Genomic DNA, 14,493 nt, shown 5'->3' on the forward strand with positions numbered 1-14,493 from the left:
ATAAGGACCAGATATTAATTTATCTACATTATAGTTACTAAACTATTGCCAACATAAGTGCATTCCAAATGGTTTAATTCTGGGTCTGACTCATTTTCCTGCTGGTCTTTTCTACATGATGCAGGTTTCCATCTCCTTCAAAAACAAAGATAAGGTATCTGAAAGAGGCATGCTTAAAATTCTTTAATAAATACTAGAAACCAGTCCAACATTCCCAGATGTACCCTTCCCAAACACCATAGTATACATTGCAAGTTTTTAAAAAGCATAATTTCCTTGGGGAGCCTAGGTGCCTCAGTTGGTTAACTGTCTGCCTTTAGCTCAGATTATGATCCCAGTGTCCTCAGGGTCTTGGGATTGAGCCCCATATCAGACTCCCTGCATAGCAGGGGAGTCTGCTTCTCCCTCTCCTTTTGCCCCTCTGCTCACATTCTCTCTGCCTTGTTCTCTCTCAGGTAAATAAATAAAATCTTAAAAAAATAAAAATAAATAAAAAGCATAATTTCCACTTATATGGCAATGTCTTGTTAATGAAATGAGCATAAGAAAGTTTATTATGCATCTAAAAGTTTTAGGATTCCATAACAAGGTTGATAAAATGTTATGGCTATATAAGAAAACAGTAAACATAATTCAGAGTTTTACATGCTCAGTTTTAATATTGGACTTACACACTTTAAAATATATTTTCCACCAGCATAATATTCCATAATTTTATGATAAAGACTCAGCATTGCTCCAGCTTTAAAGTTAGAGTAGAGGGGAACTTGGGTGGCAGAGTCAGTTGAGCACTGTCTTAGGCTCAGGTCATGGTCTCAGGGTCCTAGGAACAAGCCTGGCCTCAGGCTCCCTGCTCAGCAGGGAGTCTGCTTCTCTCTCTCTCTCCCTCTGCCCAACCCCCTCTCTCCCCTTCCACTAGTGTGCATGTTCTCTCCCTCAACCTTTCTCAAATAAATAAAAAAATATTGGGTGGATGGGGTACCTGGGTGATGGACATTAAGGAGAGCTGGTGATGTAATGAGCCCTGGGTATTATATAAGAATAGTGAATCACTGAATTCTATCCCTGAAACTAATAATATACTGTATGTTAATTAATTAAATTTAAAATTAAAAATAATAAATAAAATCTTTTAAAAAATTAAAAAGTTACAGTAGAGTGCTTAATTGTCATATTAACAAATGAGGTATAAATTATATTTAATTATCCTTTAATTTTCCTATTAACTTAACATATTAAAATACATATGCGAAATTCCATTTATGTGTGTTTTAAAGTGAAAAAATTTATATAATCTAGTACTTTAAACCTAGCAAACACCAAAATAAACAGGATTGTGCCCAATTATTTTTAAAAAAAGCCAAAGAGGGCTCCTGGGTGGCTCAGTGGGTTAAGCCTCTGCCTTCGGCTCAGGTCATGATCCCAGGGTCCTGGGATGGAGCCTCGAATCAGGCTCTCTGCTCAGCAGGGAGCCTGCTTCCTCCTCTCTCTTTCTCTGCCTGCCTCTCTGCCTACTTGTGATCTCTCTCTGTCAAATAAATAAATAAAATCTTAAAAAAAAAAAAAAAAGAAAAGCCAAAGAATTCTGCTAAAACATATCTTATCTCTAATTAGAAAAGAACTAATTAATATTAACTTAGAGTGGTTAACTAAATCAGACACAATGCAGGATTTTGTGTGCCCAGAAATTCATAGAGGAGACATTTCAGTGACAGCTTTGCTGTAAATGTCACTGAAGTTTTTGAATACCAGCCAATCCTAATAGATTGCTCCTGATATTATTAAAAATAACTGCTCCTGAGGTCATTAAAAATATAATAACAGTGGGGCACCTGAGTGGCTCACTGGGTTAAAGCCCCAGCCTTCAGCTCAAGTCATGATCCCAGGGTCTTGGAATCAAGCCCCGCATGGGGCTCTCTGCTCAGCAGGGGGCCCACTTCCCCCTCTCTCTCTGCCTGCCTCTCTGCCTACTTGTGATCTCTGTCTGTCAAATAAATAAAATCTTTTAAAATATATATATAATAACAGTGTTTTTTGGAAACACCATCATGTTTCATATGGAAAAAGGGTGATATTCAGAAGAATTGGCTTCCATTGCTAATGAATCCTACAATATAAAAGGGAAGTACAGATAGATAGATAGCACAGGATCCTGAAGAATCCTGACTGTTTCAGGCATTAACCTTTACTATATCTTGAATAGGTTATGAGGTCCAGAGAGCATTGGTAGACAGTTCTGGCATCAGGTGTGGACAGAAAAGACAGTAGCCAGTTACCATCTAACAACGAAGTACCTCAAGATTTTTTCCACTGGCAAATATATGCCAACTGTGTGTCAGTGGAACTGCAGCCCTGAGTTTAATTCAAACTCATCTACCAAACATCCCCTGTGCTATTATTCTTGCTGTGCATCTCTAATTTGCTTTTCATTTAGAACACAATATGTAGATTAACATTCACTAAAACATCAAAGTTTTGCTATATAATTAATGCATTTGTACAATTTAAAAATAATTTTATACAAATTTCTTAGTAGGCTGATCATGTATTAGCAATAAAAACATAGTTGATAAAGTCAGTTCCCATGGTGTTGCAGGTTACCAATACCAAAAGCACTAAACATGTAAGCCAAATTTAACAGTTTAATAGATGGAAGATGATGGATACAGGTCCCTCACTGTTGGTTCAGGAGGTTACAGAAAAACAATGGGGAAAGGTTAGAATGATCCATGTGGTATTGGATTAGAACAGGAGATAATCAGAAAGAACTCATGTTTTAGTATAATTTAGATACGGATGGATACATATAGAAACATTTATAGGTATTTGTATGGGTAGGAGTTAGTACACACACATATATTTCCTTGCTCTGTCAGCTGAGATGGCCCAGAAGTATTGACATCCCAGTGGCAATGAGCACACTTGGCAGCCATTCTCCAATAGATGATACCATTCTCTAATAAAAGCACTAGGACTTCTTAGAGAAATGGCCAATTCCAGGATTGGGACAGGTTGTAGTGAGAGTATGGATATTCTCAAAAAAACCCCACAAAGATGAGGAATTGTTAAAGGGACAAAGAAGCCAACAGCATGAGTTCCCAATAGCCAAAACTGGAACAATTTGAGCACCAAAATACATAAAGTAGTATGAGATTATAATGCAGTGTTTAAGATAAATACCCCCAAACCCATAATAATATAAATAAACGATTGACTAAATAAAAATAAACTGAAGAAAACAGACAATTCCAAATAATTTATGCACATGAATACCTAAGCTCCTTGAAGAGGTGGCATATAACTTCCAACTCCGTAAGTGAAGGCACAGCATAATGACTTCATTCCAAAGAGTACAGTATAGAAAGGGGGAAGTAAGTATAACTTCAGTAGAGAAATCTTACAGTTTATCTCAGGTAAGTGAGCAACGTTAACATTAAAAGTGATAGGTCCTGGTGATACCATGTTCCCTTGATAAAATGTGATGAGAATGGTATTTTACCTTAGTGGTCTTCTGCTTCTACACCAGCATAAGTCAAGTCTAATCATGAGAAACACATCAGACAAAGCCAAAATGAGGAACACTGTTCAAAATACCTAACAAGTTCTCAAATTATGAGTTGAGTCTGAGAAACAGTCATGGCCAAGTTGAACCTAAGAAGACAGGATAACTAGATTTAATGTGGTATCCTGGATAGGCTCCTCAAAGAGCATAATATTAGGGCAAATCTAAGGAAATATAAAAAAAGTGTAAACTTCAGTTAAAAATAAGGTACCAATATATATGTCTTAGTTGCAACAAAGGTGCCATCATAATGTCAGATGCTAATAAGAAGGGAAACTGGGTGTGAGTGATATAGAAACTGTACTATTTCTTTTTTTTTAAGATTTTATTTATTTATTTTACAGAGAGAGACACAGCAAGAGAGGGAACACAAGTAGGGGGAGTGGGAGAGGGAGTAGCAGGCTTCCTGAGGAGCAGAGAGCCTGATGCGGTCCTCTATCTCAGGACCCTGAGATCATGACCTGAGCCAAAGGCAGAGGCTTAACCTACTGAGCCATGCAGGTACCCCAAAACTGTACTATTTGTGAAAATGAGATTATAATGCAGTGTTTAAGATAAATACTGATAATAAAAAATTTTAAAACAAAGTTAGAAGATGGCAAAATGTTATGCTAGCTATAACACTTCATCTCCAATCTATTGTCTTTCATCTAAGAACTAGTTGAGAGTATAAAAGATAAATAGCCTAGTAATATTTCTCTTTTTCTGCTGTCATTTGGGGACCACATACTTTACAATGTGGAACTATTAGTAGGATAAAGTTAAGTAATACTTACTTTTGTACTTCATTAGGTTATATGCAAAGAGAGGATTATTAGTAGGAGAAACCAAATCTACTCTAATCTCAGAAAGATATGTTTCGGAGGAGTCAAGATGGCAGACAAGTAGCAGGCTGACATGACATAAGGTAGCAGGAGATCAGCTAGAAAGCTTATTTAACCATTGCAAACACCTACAAATCCAATAGGAAATCGAAGAGAAGAAGAACAACAATTCTAGAAACAGAAAATCAATCACTTTCTGAAAGGTAGCACCTGTGGAGAAGTGAATCCAAAGTGACGGGAAGATAGACCGCGAGGGGGAGGGGCTGGCTCCCCGCAAGCAGCAGAACAACGGAGCACAAATTCAGGACTTTTAAAAGTCTGCTTCACTGAGGGACATCACACCAGAGGCTAAACTGGGGGGAAGCCCATGCAGGGTCAGTGTAACCCCAGGTCCCACAGGGTCACAGAAGGACCGGGCCTGTCTGAGTATTGCAGAGCTCACAGGTATTAGAGCAGGGAAGCTGGCTACAGCGACAAAGCCAAGGAGTGAGCTGTCAACTTGGGGTTACCTTGAACCGGGCACAGGCTGGGTGAGCTTGGAGTGTGGCTGGAGGCCAGGGAGTTGGAGTGACAGAGTACTTTTCTCCAAGCGTGTGGCTGGAGGCCAGGGAGGCAGAAGTGACCGAGCGTTTTCTCCAAGAGTGAGCAATTGAGCACTTTTTTCCAAGCGTGACCAGACGCCAGGGAGACAGGGCTGGTTGGGTGTTTTTCTCTGAGGGTGCACTGAGGAGCAGGACCCCGAGCTCTCAGCTCCTCTGGACCAGAGATTGGGAGGCCGCCATTTTCATTCCTGTCCTCCGGAACTCTCTGGAAAATGCTCAGGAAACAAAAGCTCCTGAAAGCAAACCTAGGCAGATTACTTAGCCCAGCCCCTGGTAAGGGGGGTGCAATGCTGCCTCTGGCAAAGACACTTCAGAATCACTACAACAGGCCCCTCCCCCAGAAGATCAACAAGAAACCCAGCCAAGAACAACTGTACTCACCAAGGAGAACAGCGGAATTCTAGAGGAGGAGAAAGCAAACCTTATCTGGACAAAATGACAAGGCGGAAAATCTCACAACAAAAAAAAGAACAAGAGGCAGTAGCAAAGTCTGGGGACCTAATCAATACGGACATTGGTAATATGACAGATCTAGAGTTCAGAATGATGATTCTCAAGGTTCTAGCCAGCCTCGAAAAAGGCATAGAAGATATTAGAGAAACCCTCTCAGGAGAGATAAAAGCGTTTTCTGGAGAAATAAAAGAAGTAAAATCTAAACAAACTGAAATCAAAAAAGCTATTAATGAGGTGCAATCAAAAATGGAAGCTCTTAATGCTAGGATAAGTGAGGCAGAAGAAAGAATTAGTAACATAGAAGAACAAATGACAGAGAATAAAGAAGCTGAACAAAAGAGAGACAAACAAATACTGGACCTGGAGGAGAGAATTTGAGATAAGTGACAACATAAGATGACACAACATTAGAATAATTGGGATTCCAGAAGAAGAAGAAAGAGAGAGGGGAGCAGAAGGTATATGGGAGAGAATTATTGTAGAAAATTTCCCTAATATGACAAAGGGAACAAACATAAAAATCCAGGAGATGCAAAGAACACGCCTCAAAATCAGTAAAAATAGGTCCACACCCATTACCTGATAGTAAAATTTACAAGTCTTAGTGACAAAGAGAAAATCCTGAAAGCAGACCAGGAAAAGAAGTCTGTAACATACAAGGGTAAAAGTATTAGATTGGCAGTAGACTTATCCACAGAGACCTGGCAGGCAAGAAAGAACTGGCATGATATATTCAGAGCACTAAACAAGAAAAACATGCAGCCAAGAATACTATATCCAGCTAGGCTATCATTGAAAATAGGAGAGATAAAAACCTTCCAGAACAAACAAAAACGGAAAGAATTTGCAAACACCAAAGCAGCTCTATAGGAAATATTGAAAGGGGTCCTCTAAGCAAATAGAGACCCTTAAAGTAGCAGATCAGAAAGAAACAGAGACAATATACAGTAACAGTCACCTTACAAGCAATACAATGGCACTAAATTCATATCTTTCAATAGTTACCCTGAATGGTAATGGGCTAAATGCCCCAATCAAAAGACACAGGGTATCAGAATGGATAAAAAAACAAAACCCATCAATATGCTGCCTACAAGAAACTCATTTTAGACCCGAAGACACCTCCAGATTTAAAGTGAGGGGGTGGAAAACAATGTATCATGCTAATGGACATCAGAAGAAAGCTGGGGTGGCAATCCTTCTTTCAGATCAATTAGATTTTAAGCCAAAGACTATAATAAGAGATGAGGAAGGACACTATATCATATTCAAAGGATCTTTCCAACAAGAAGACCTAACAATTTTAACCATCTATGCCCCTAACATGGGGGCAGCCAACTATATAAACCAATTAATAACAAAATCAAAGAAATACATCGAGAATAATACAATAATAGTAGGGGACTTTAACACTCCCCCACTGAAATGAACAGATCATCTAAGCAAAAGGTCAACAAGGAAATAAAGGCCTTAAATGACACACTGGACCAAATGGACATCACAGATATATTCAGAACATTCCATCCCAAAATAACAGAATACACATTCTTCTCTAGTGCACATGGAACATTTTCCAGAATAGACCACATCCTGGGTCATAAATCAGGTCACAACTGGTATCAAAAGATTGAGATAATTCCCTGCATATTTTCAGACCACAATGCTCTGAAGCTAGAACTCAATCACAAGAGGAAATTTGGAAAGAACCCAAATACATGAAGACTAAACAGCATCCTTCTAAGAAATGAATGAGTCAACCAGAAAATTAAAGAAGAATTAAAAAAATTCATGGAAACAAATGATAAAGAAAACACAATGGTTCAAAATCTGTGGGACACAACAAAGGCAGTCCTGAGAGGAAAATATATAGTGGTACAAACCTTTCTCAAGAAACAAGAAAGGTCTCAAGTACACAACCTAACCCTACATCTAATGGAGCTGGAGAAAGAACAAGAAAAAAACCCTAAACCCAGCAGGAGAAGAGAAATCATAAAGATCAGAGCAGAAATCAATGACACAGAAACCAAAAAAACAATAGAACAAATCAACGAAACTAGGAGCTGGTTCTTTGAAAGAATTAATAAGATTGACAAACTCCTGGCCAGACTTATCAAAAAAAAAAAAAGAGAGAGAGAAAGGACCCAAATAAAATCATGAATGAAAGAGGAGAGATCACAACCAACACCAAAGAAATAGAAACAACTATAAAAACACATTATGAGCAACTCTATGCCAACAAATTTGACAATCTGGGAGAAATGGATACATTCCTAGAGACATATAAACTACCACAACTGAACCAGGAAGAAATAGAGAACCTGAACAGACCCATAACCAGTAAGGAGATTGAAACAGTCATCAAAAATCTCCAAACAAACAAAAGCCCAGGGTCAGACGGCTTCCCAGGGGAATTCTACCAAACATGTAAAGAAGAATTAATTCCTATTCTCCTGAAACTGTTCCAAAAAATAGAAATGGAAGGAAAAATTCCAAACTCATTTTATGAGGCCAGCCTCACCTTGATTCCAAAATCAGACAAGGATCCCACCAAAAAAGAGAATTACAGACCAATATCCTTGATGAACACAGATGTGAAAATTCTCACCAAAATACTGGCCAATAGGATCCAACAGTATATTGGAAGGATTATTCACCACGACCAAGTGGGATTTATTCCAGGGCTTCAAGGTTGATTCAACATCCACAAATCAATGTGATACAATACATTAATAAAAGAAAGAACGAGAAACATATGATACTCTCAATAGATGCTGAAAAAGCACTTCACAAAGTGCAGCATCCCTTCCTGATTAAAACTCTTCAAAGTGTAGGGATAGAGGGCATGTACCTCAATATTATCAAAGCCATCTATGAAAAACCCACTGCAAATATCATTCTCAATGGAGAAAAACTGAAAACTTTTCCGCTAAGGTAAGGAACACGGCAGGGATGTCCATTATCACTACTGCTATTCAACATAGTCCTAGCCTCAGCAATCAGACAACAAAAAGAAATTAAAGGCATCCAAATTGGCAAAGAAGAAGTCAAACTATATATATATATAATGCAGCCATCAAAAGAAATGAAATCTTGTCATTTGTGATGATGTGGATGGAACTAGAGGGTATTATGCTTAGCGAAATAAGTAAATCAGAGAAAGACAACTATCATATGATCCCCCTGATATGAGCAAGTTCAAATGCAATGTGGGAGTTTGGGGGGTAGGAAAAGAAAAAATGGCAGAAGATGGGATCAGGAGGGAGACAAACCATAAAAAACTCAATCTCAAAAAACAGACTGAGGGTTGCTGGGGGGAGGGGGGACAGGAGAGGGTGGTGGGGATATGGACATTGGGGAGGGTGTGTGCTATGATGAGTGCTGTGAAGTGTGTAAACCTGGTGATTCACAGACCTGTACCCCTGGGGATAAAAGTACATTATATGTTTATTAAAAAATTTAAAAATTAAAAAAAAAGCAAAATAATAAAAAAAGATATATTTCTACCCTAAAAGTTCCCACATCATTGCTAGTGCTAATGTTATTTCCTGTCAAAGCATTTACCCAGAAGTGTCCCCATGAATTTTCATGCCCGTAAATCCAGAAGGCCAAGACACGTCTCAGCTGCAGCAATGATCAGCTGCTGTTCCATTGACACCACATGATCCTGGGGTCCTGGGATCAAGTCCCCCATCTGGCTCCCTGCTCATGGGAAGCCTGCTTCTCCCTCTGCCTGCCACTCCCTCTGCTTGTGCTCTCTCTCTGGCAAATTAATAAATAAAATCCTTAAGAAAAATAAATAAACAACTGTATTTAATAGAGATTACTTGTGATGTGATCATTTAAGCTACTGGTCATAAGAAAGTGTACCATACTGAACTTGTTCCCAAAGAGAAAATTAAAGATCTTCTGTTATTGGAATAGTTGGATTGCTGGGACCATGCTCCATTTTTTTCCATATTCTTCCTTTGAGAGGGTAGAGGGGGGCTTTGATATCAAGCTCCCAGAAATAAAAGTCTGTCTATTCATTGTAACTTCAGCACTTAGGAAGAGTTCTTCAACCTGTCCATAGAAGTGAAATGCCTGATCTTTTGCTATGAAATCATTAAAGCAAAAATTTTTTTACAGAAAGTTCAATGAAACTATAGCTCCAAGAACTGTACAGTGGATGGCAATGTTCAAAAATTTAGCTCTGTGTTGTCTCCCCTTCTCAGTTCTCTTTGTTGAGCATCCATGAAGATGAGCAATCCCTAAGATTAGTAAATTCCAGTTGCCCCTCAGTTATGTTCTTGTCTCTATAAACTTTTGATGCCCTTTGTTCTGTGGAGTTCAGTAAGGACACATATTTGCTTTGCTTCAACCATATGGGATTACACAAGGACTCACAAGTCATGTGTGCAGAAACTAAAATGTACTATAATGATGTTAAGACTATGGAATGAATCCAAATCATTGGGCTGAGAAGAATAAGACCACTATACTCTTACTGCATCCTCAATATCCTCAACTGTGAGCTTCCATGCTTAATCTACTTTAAGAACAAGTTCACTGAAATGGTTCTAAAGATGTCAGACACACAAATGTGATTTGTCTTTATGGTTCCAGGACAAGAGGGATTACAACATGGGTGAGCAGAGTTTGAATGGTGTTTAAGAGACGCCTGGGTGGCTCAATTGGTTAAGCATCTAACTCTTGATTTTGGCTCAGATCATAATCTCAGTGTCATGGGATTGAGCCCCATACTGGGCTCTGCCCTGAGCAGGGAGTCTGCTTGGATTCTCTCTCTCCATCTCCCTCTGTCCCTTCCCCCACGCATGCTCTCTCTCAAATAAATAAATAAATCTCACAAAGAGAGAGAGGGAAAGACTCAAAATGAGCTTCCAAATTGTATTAACCTAAGGAATTTCAGCTACCAGACTCACACAGGGCTTACTGATCAACTGCAAGTCCCCATGTCTCTCAGTCTGAATGTTTTGCTTCCCTCACTGGAGGACAGGCTAGGTCCTGCGTCACCCAATATTTCTTCATAAACTCAGTCTAGAAAAAAAGATGTGCATTTCAAGGCCCTCAATGGATGGATCAGAGATGGGAGTGGCCATACCCCTGAGAAGTATGTCTAGTCTTGACCAGGAATTTAACAAAAAGCCTCATTCATATTCCATCAAACACTCCACTCCAGCAAACAGCTCCAACCTCAAAAGACCACTGAGCTCCACCTTCTCTAAGAAGAGCCAGCTTCCATTAGAAGGCATGGAGCAGTTGTCCTGTGACACCTGAAGTTCCTTGTGTCCTCTCATGATCAACTCCCATGTCAGTGCCAAAGCTGATGTTGCACTTTTACTGTTGTCTAAGGAAAAGTAGAAATGAATTACAAATTAAAAAAGAAACTATTTATCATTGTGATGATGAGTTTTAGTTTACACTGTTCCATAACAGTAGGAAATCTGGATAACCCAATTGGAAACTTTGGGCTGTGCTAAACTGAACACCTGTACATTCTTATTATCTAGCTCCAATTTAAATGTTTATCAGTTATTATTTAAAGCATCAATCAGGGGTGCCTGCGTGGCTCAGTTGGTTAAGCATCTGCCTTCGGCTCAGGTCATGACCTTAGGGTCCTGGGATTGAGCCTCACATTGGGCTCCTTGCCCAGCAGGAGGTCTTCTTCCCTTTCTCCTCCCTGTTCATGCTCTCACTACCTCTCTTTCTAAAATAAATAGATAAAATCTTTAAAAAAGAGAGACAGAAAGAAAATATCTGATGGATCAATGGTAGGGAGTATAAGTTTCAACCCAAGGAAGAAAGCATTTTCTCAATGATATTCAACAGTGCAATGGTTTCTTCCCAAGACAATGATTTCTTCAACACTATAAACATTATAGCAGGAGACATTAAGCATCTCTCACCTCAATAAAGGCTGATTCCACTGTTTATGAGAACAGATGTGTTTGTGTTATCCTTGACTAATTAAATAAAAATTTGGCTAAAGAAATAAACTCAATCTCTTGGTGGCTTTTTCCCCAAATATAAAGTCTAAATACATAATGCTCTCTTTTGTGTTTTGGAAGTAAAAGTTAAGATAATTATCTTTTTATTTTACTCTATTGATTTTCAGTCGTTTATGCTCTTTAATACCTCAAAGTTGAAGAAGACTAGGGCAGGTGGCTGGCTCAGTCAGTGGAGCATGTGACTCTTAGTCTTGGGCTTGTGAACTGAGCCCCATGTTGGGTGTGGAGATTACTTAAAAATAAAATCTGAAAAAAAAAATTGAAGAAATGCCTGGGTGGCTCAGTGGGTTAGGCATCTGCCTTTAGCTCAGGTCACGATCTGCCTCTGCCTCTACCTGTGGCTTCCCTAGCATGTGCTCACACACTCTATCTCTCTCTGTCAAAGAAAATAAATAAAATCTTAAAACAAAAGTTGAAGAAGATGGGGCACCTGGGTGGCTCAGTGGGTTCAGGCCTCTGCCTTCATCTCAGGTCATGATCCCAGGGTCCTGGGATCAAGTCCCACATTGGGCTCTCTGCTCAGCAGGAAGCCTGCTTCTCTTCCTCTCTCTCTGCCTGCCTCTCTGCCTACTTGTGATCTCTGTCTGTTAAATAAATAAATAAAATATTTTTTAAAAAAGTTGAAGAAGACCAATTTTATTTTATATATAAAAGAACAGAGCCTTCTAGGATATTTTGAAATCCCCAAGAAAATCTACATTCCTCAGATTCTAGAAATTCAAGCTACATTGACTCAATCTCAAGAAGGTAAACTTCAAATAAAACATATGATTAGTGACATGTGTACTGCACTATCTAACACTGTCCCAAACACTACAAAGTAATAAAAAATAGAGTATCCTTACTAATAAGGTATTCATATTGTAATTGAGGAGAGGTTCGGCTACGTGTATACCGATTACTGAATGATATTTTACATTATAAATAAGCAACATATTATATCACAGTAATCTAAATTATGTACTGAATTTGGGTGCTGAATCCTGGTACTAAAATTTGCAGACATGTCTTTGTTAAAGAGTGGTTATCTGATAAATACAATAAATGCACTTTGAGAAAGGGGAGCTCTTGCTTTGATAGTGAACTTGGTTACAGAAGTTGAGCAGGAGTTAAGGCTCAGGCTGACTATAAAGGAAAGAAGGGATATTGATGGCAAATCATATCAGAGAAGAACAGTATGTATCTTATGAGTAATTTATTTGTGATTTGGACTAAAGCCTGTATTTTTCTTTCTTTTTTTCTTTTTTTTTCCCTAAATGCTCCCATAAAACGACACAGGGTTGCAGATTGGAGAAAACAACAGGACCCATCCATATGTTGTCTACAACATACCCATTTCGAATCTAAGGATACACCCAGACTGAAAGTGAAGGGATGGAGAAGCATCTTTCATGCCAATGGGCCTCAAAAGAAGGCCGGGGTAGTGATTCTCATATCCAATAAATTAGATTTCAAACTAAAGACTGTAGTTAGAGATACATAAGGACACTACATCATTCTTAAAGGGACTATCCACCAAGATGATTTAAGAATTGTAACTATCTATGCCCCCAATATGGGAGCAGCCAATTACATAAGAAAACTATTAATCAAGATAAAGAGTCATACTGATATGAATACATTAATAGTAGGAGATCTTAACATGCCTTTCTCAGTAATAGATCATCCAAGCAGAAAATCAATAAAGAACCTAGAGCATTGAATGACACATTGGACCGGATGGACCTCATAGATATATACAGAACATTCCACCCTAAAACAACAGAATGCTCATTCTTCTCAAGTGCACATGGAACCTTCTCCAGAATAGACCACATACTGGGTCACAAATCAGGGCTCAACTGACACCAAAAGTCTGAGATTATTCCCTGCATATTCTCAGATCACAATGCTTTGAAACTGGAGTTCAATCACAAGGAAAAGTTTGGGAGGAACTCAAACACCTGAAAGCTAAAGACCACCTTACTTAAGAGTGCTTGGATCAACCAGGAGATCAAAGAAGAATTTAAACAATTCATGGAAACCAAGGAGAATGAAGACACTTTGGTCCAAAACCTATGGGATACAGCAAAGGCGGCCCTAATGGGGAAATACATAGCCATCCAAGCCTCCCACAAAAAAACTGAAAAATCCAGAATACACCAGCTGTCTCTGCACCTTAAAGAACTAGAGAATCAACAACAAATTAAACCAATTCCACACACAAGAAGGGAAATAATCAAGATTAGAGCAGAGATCAATGAGATAGAAACTAGAGATACAGTAGAACATATTGATGAAACTAGAAGCTGGTTCTTTGAAAGAATCAATAAGATTGATAAACCACTGGCCACACTAATCCAGAAGAAAAGAGAGAAAACTCAAATTAATAAAATTATGAATGAAAAGGGAGAGATCACAACTAACACCAAGGAAATAGAAACAATCAGAAGTTATTATCAACAGTTATATGCCAAGAAGTTAAGCAACCTAGATGAAATGGATGCATTCCTGGAAAACTATAAACTCCCAAAATTGAACCAGTAAGAAATTGACAACCTGAATAGACTGATATCTAGTAACAAGATTGAAGCAGTGATCAAAAACCTCCCAAAAAACAAGAGCCCAGGACCTGACAGATTCCCTGAGGAATTCTACCAGACTTTCAAAAAAGAAATAACACCTATTCTCCTGAAGCTGTTTCAAAAAATTGAAGCAGAAGGAAAACTTCCATACTCTTTTTATAAAGCCAACATTACCCTGATCCCCAAACCAGGCAAAGACTCTACCAAAAAGGAGAATTTCAGATCAATATCCCTGATGAATATGGATGCTAAGATTCTCTACAAGATCCTAGCAAATAGGATCCAACAGCAAATTAAAAAGATTATTCACCATAGCCAGGTGAGGTTCATCCCTGGGTTGCAAGGATGGTTCAACATTCGCAAATCAATCAATGTGATAGAACAAATCAATAACAGAAGAGAGAAGAACCACATGGTCCTCTCAATTGATGCAGAAAAAGCATTTGACAAAATCCAGCATCCGTTCCTGATTAAAACGCTTCA

This window comes from Mustela nivalis (genome assembly GCF_964662115.1).
Source record: "Mustela nivalis genome assembly, chromosome: X".
NCBI lineage: Eukaryota > Metazoa > Chordata > Mammalia > Carnivora > Mustelidae > Mustela > Mustela nivalis.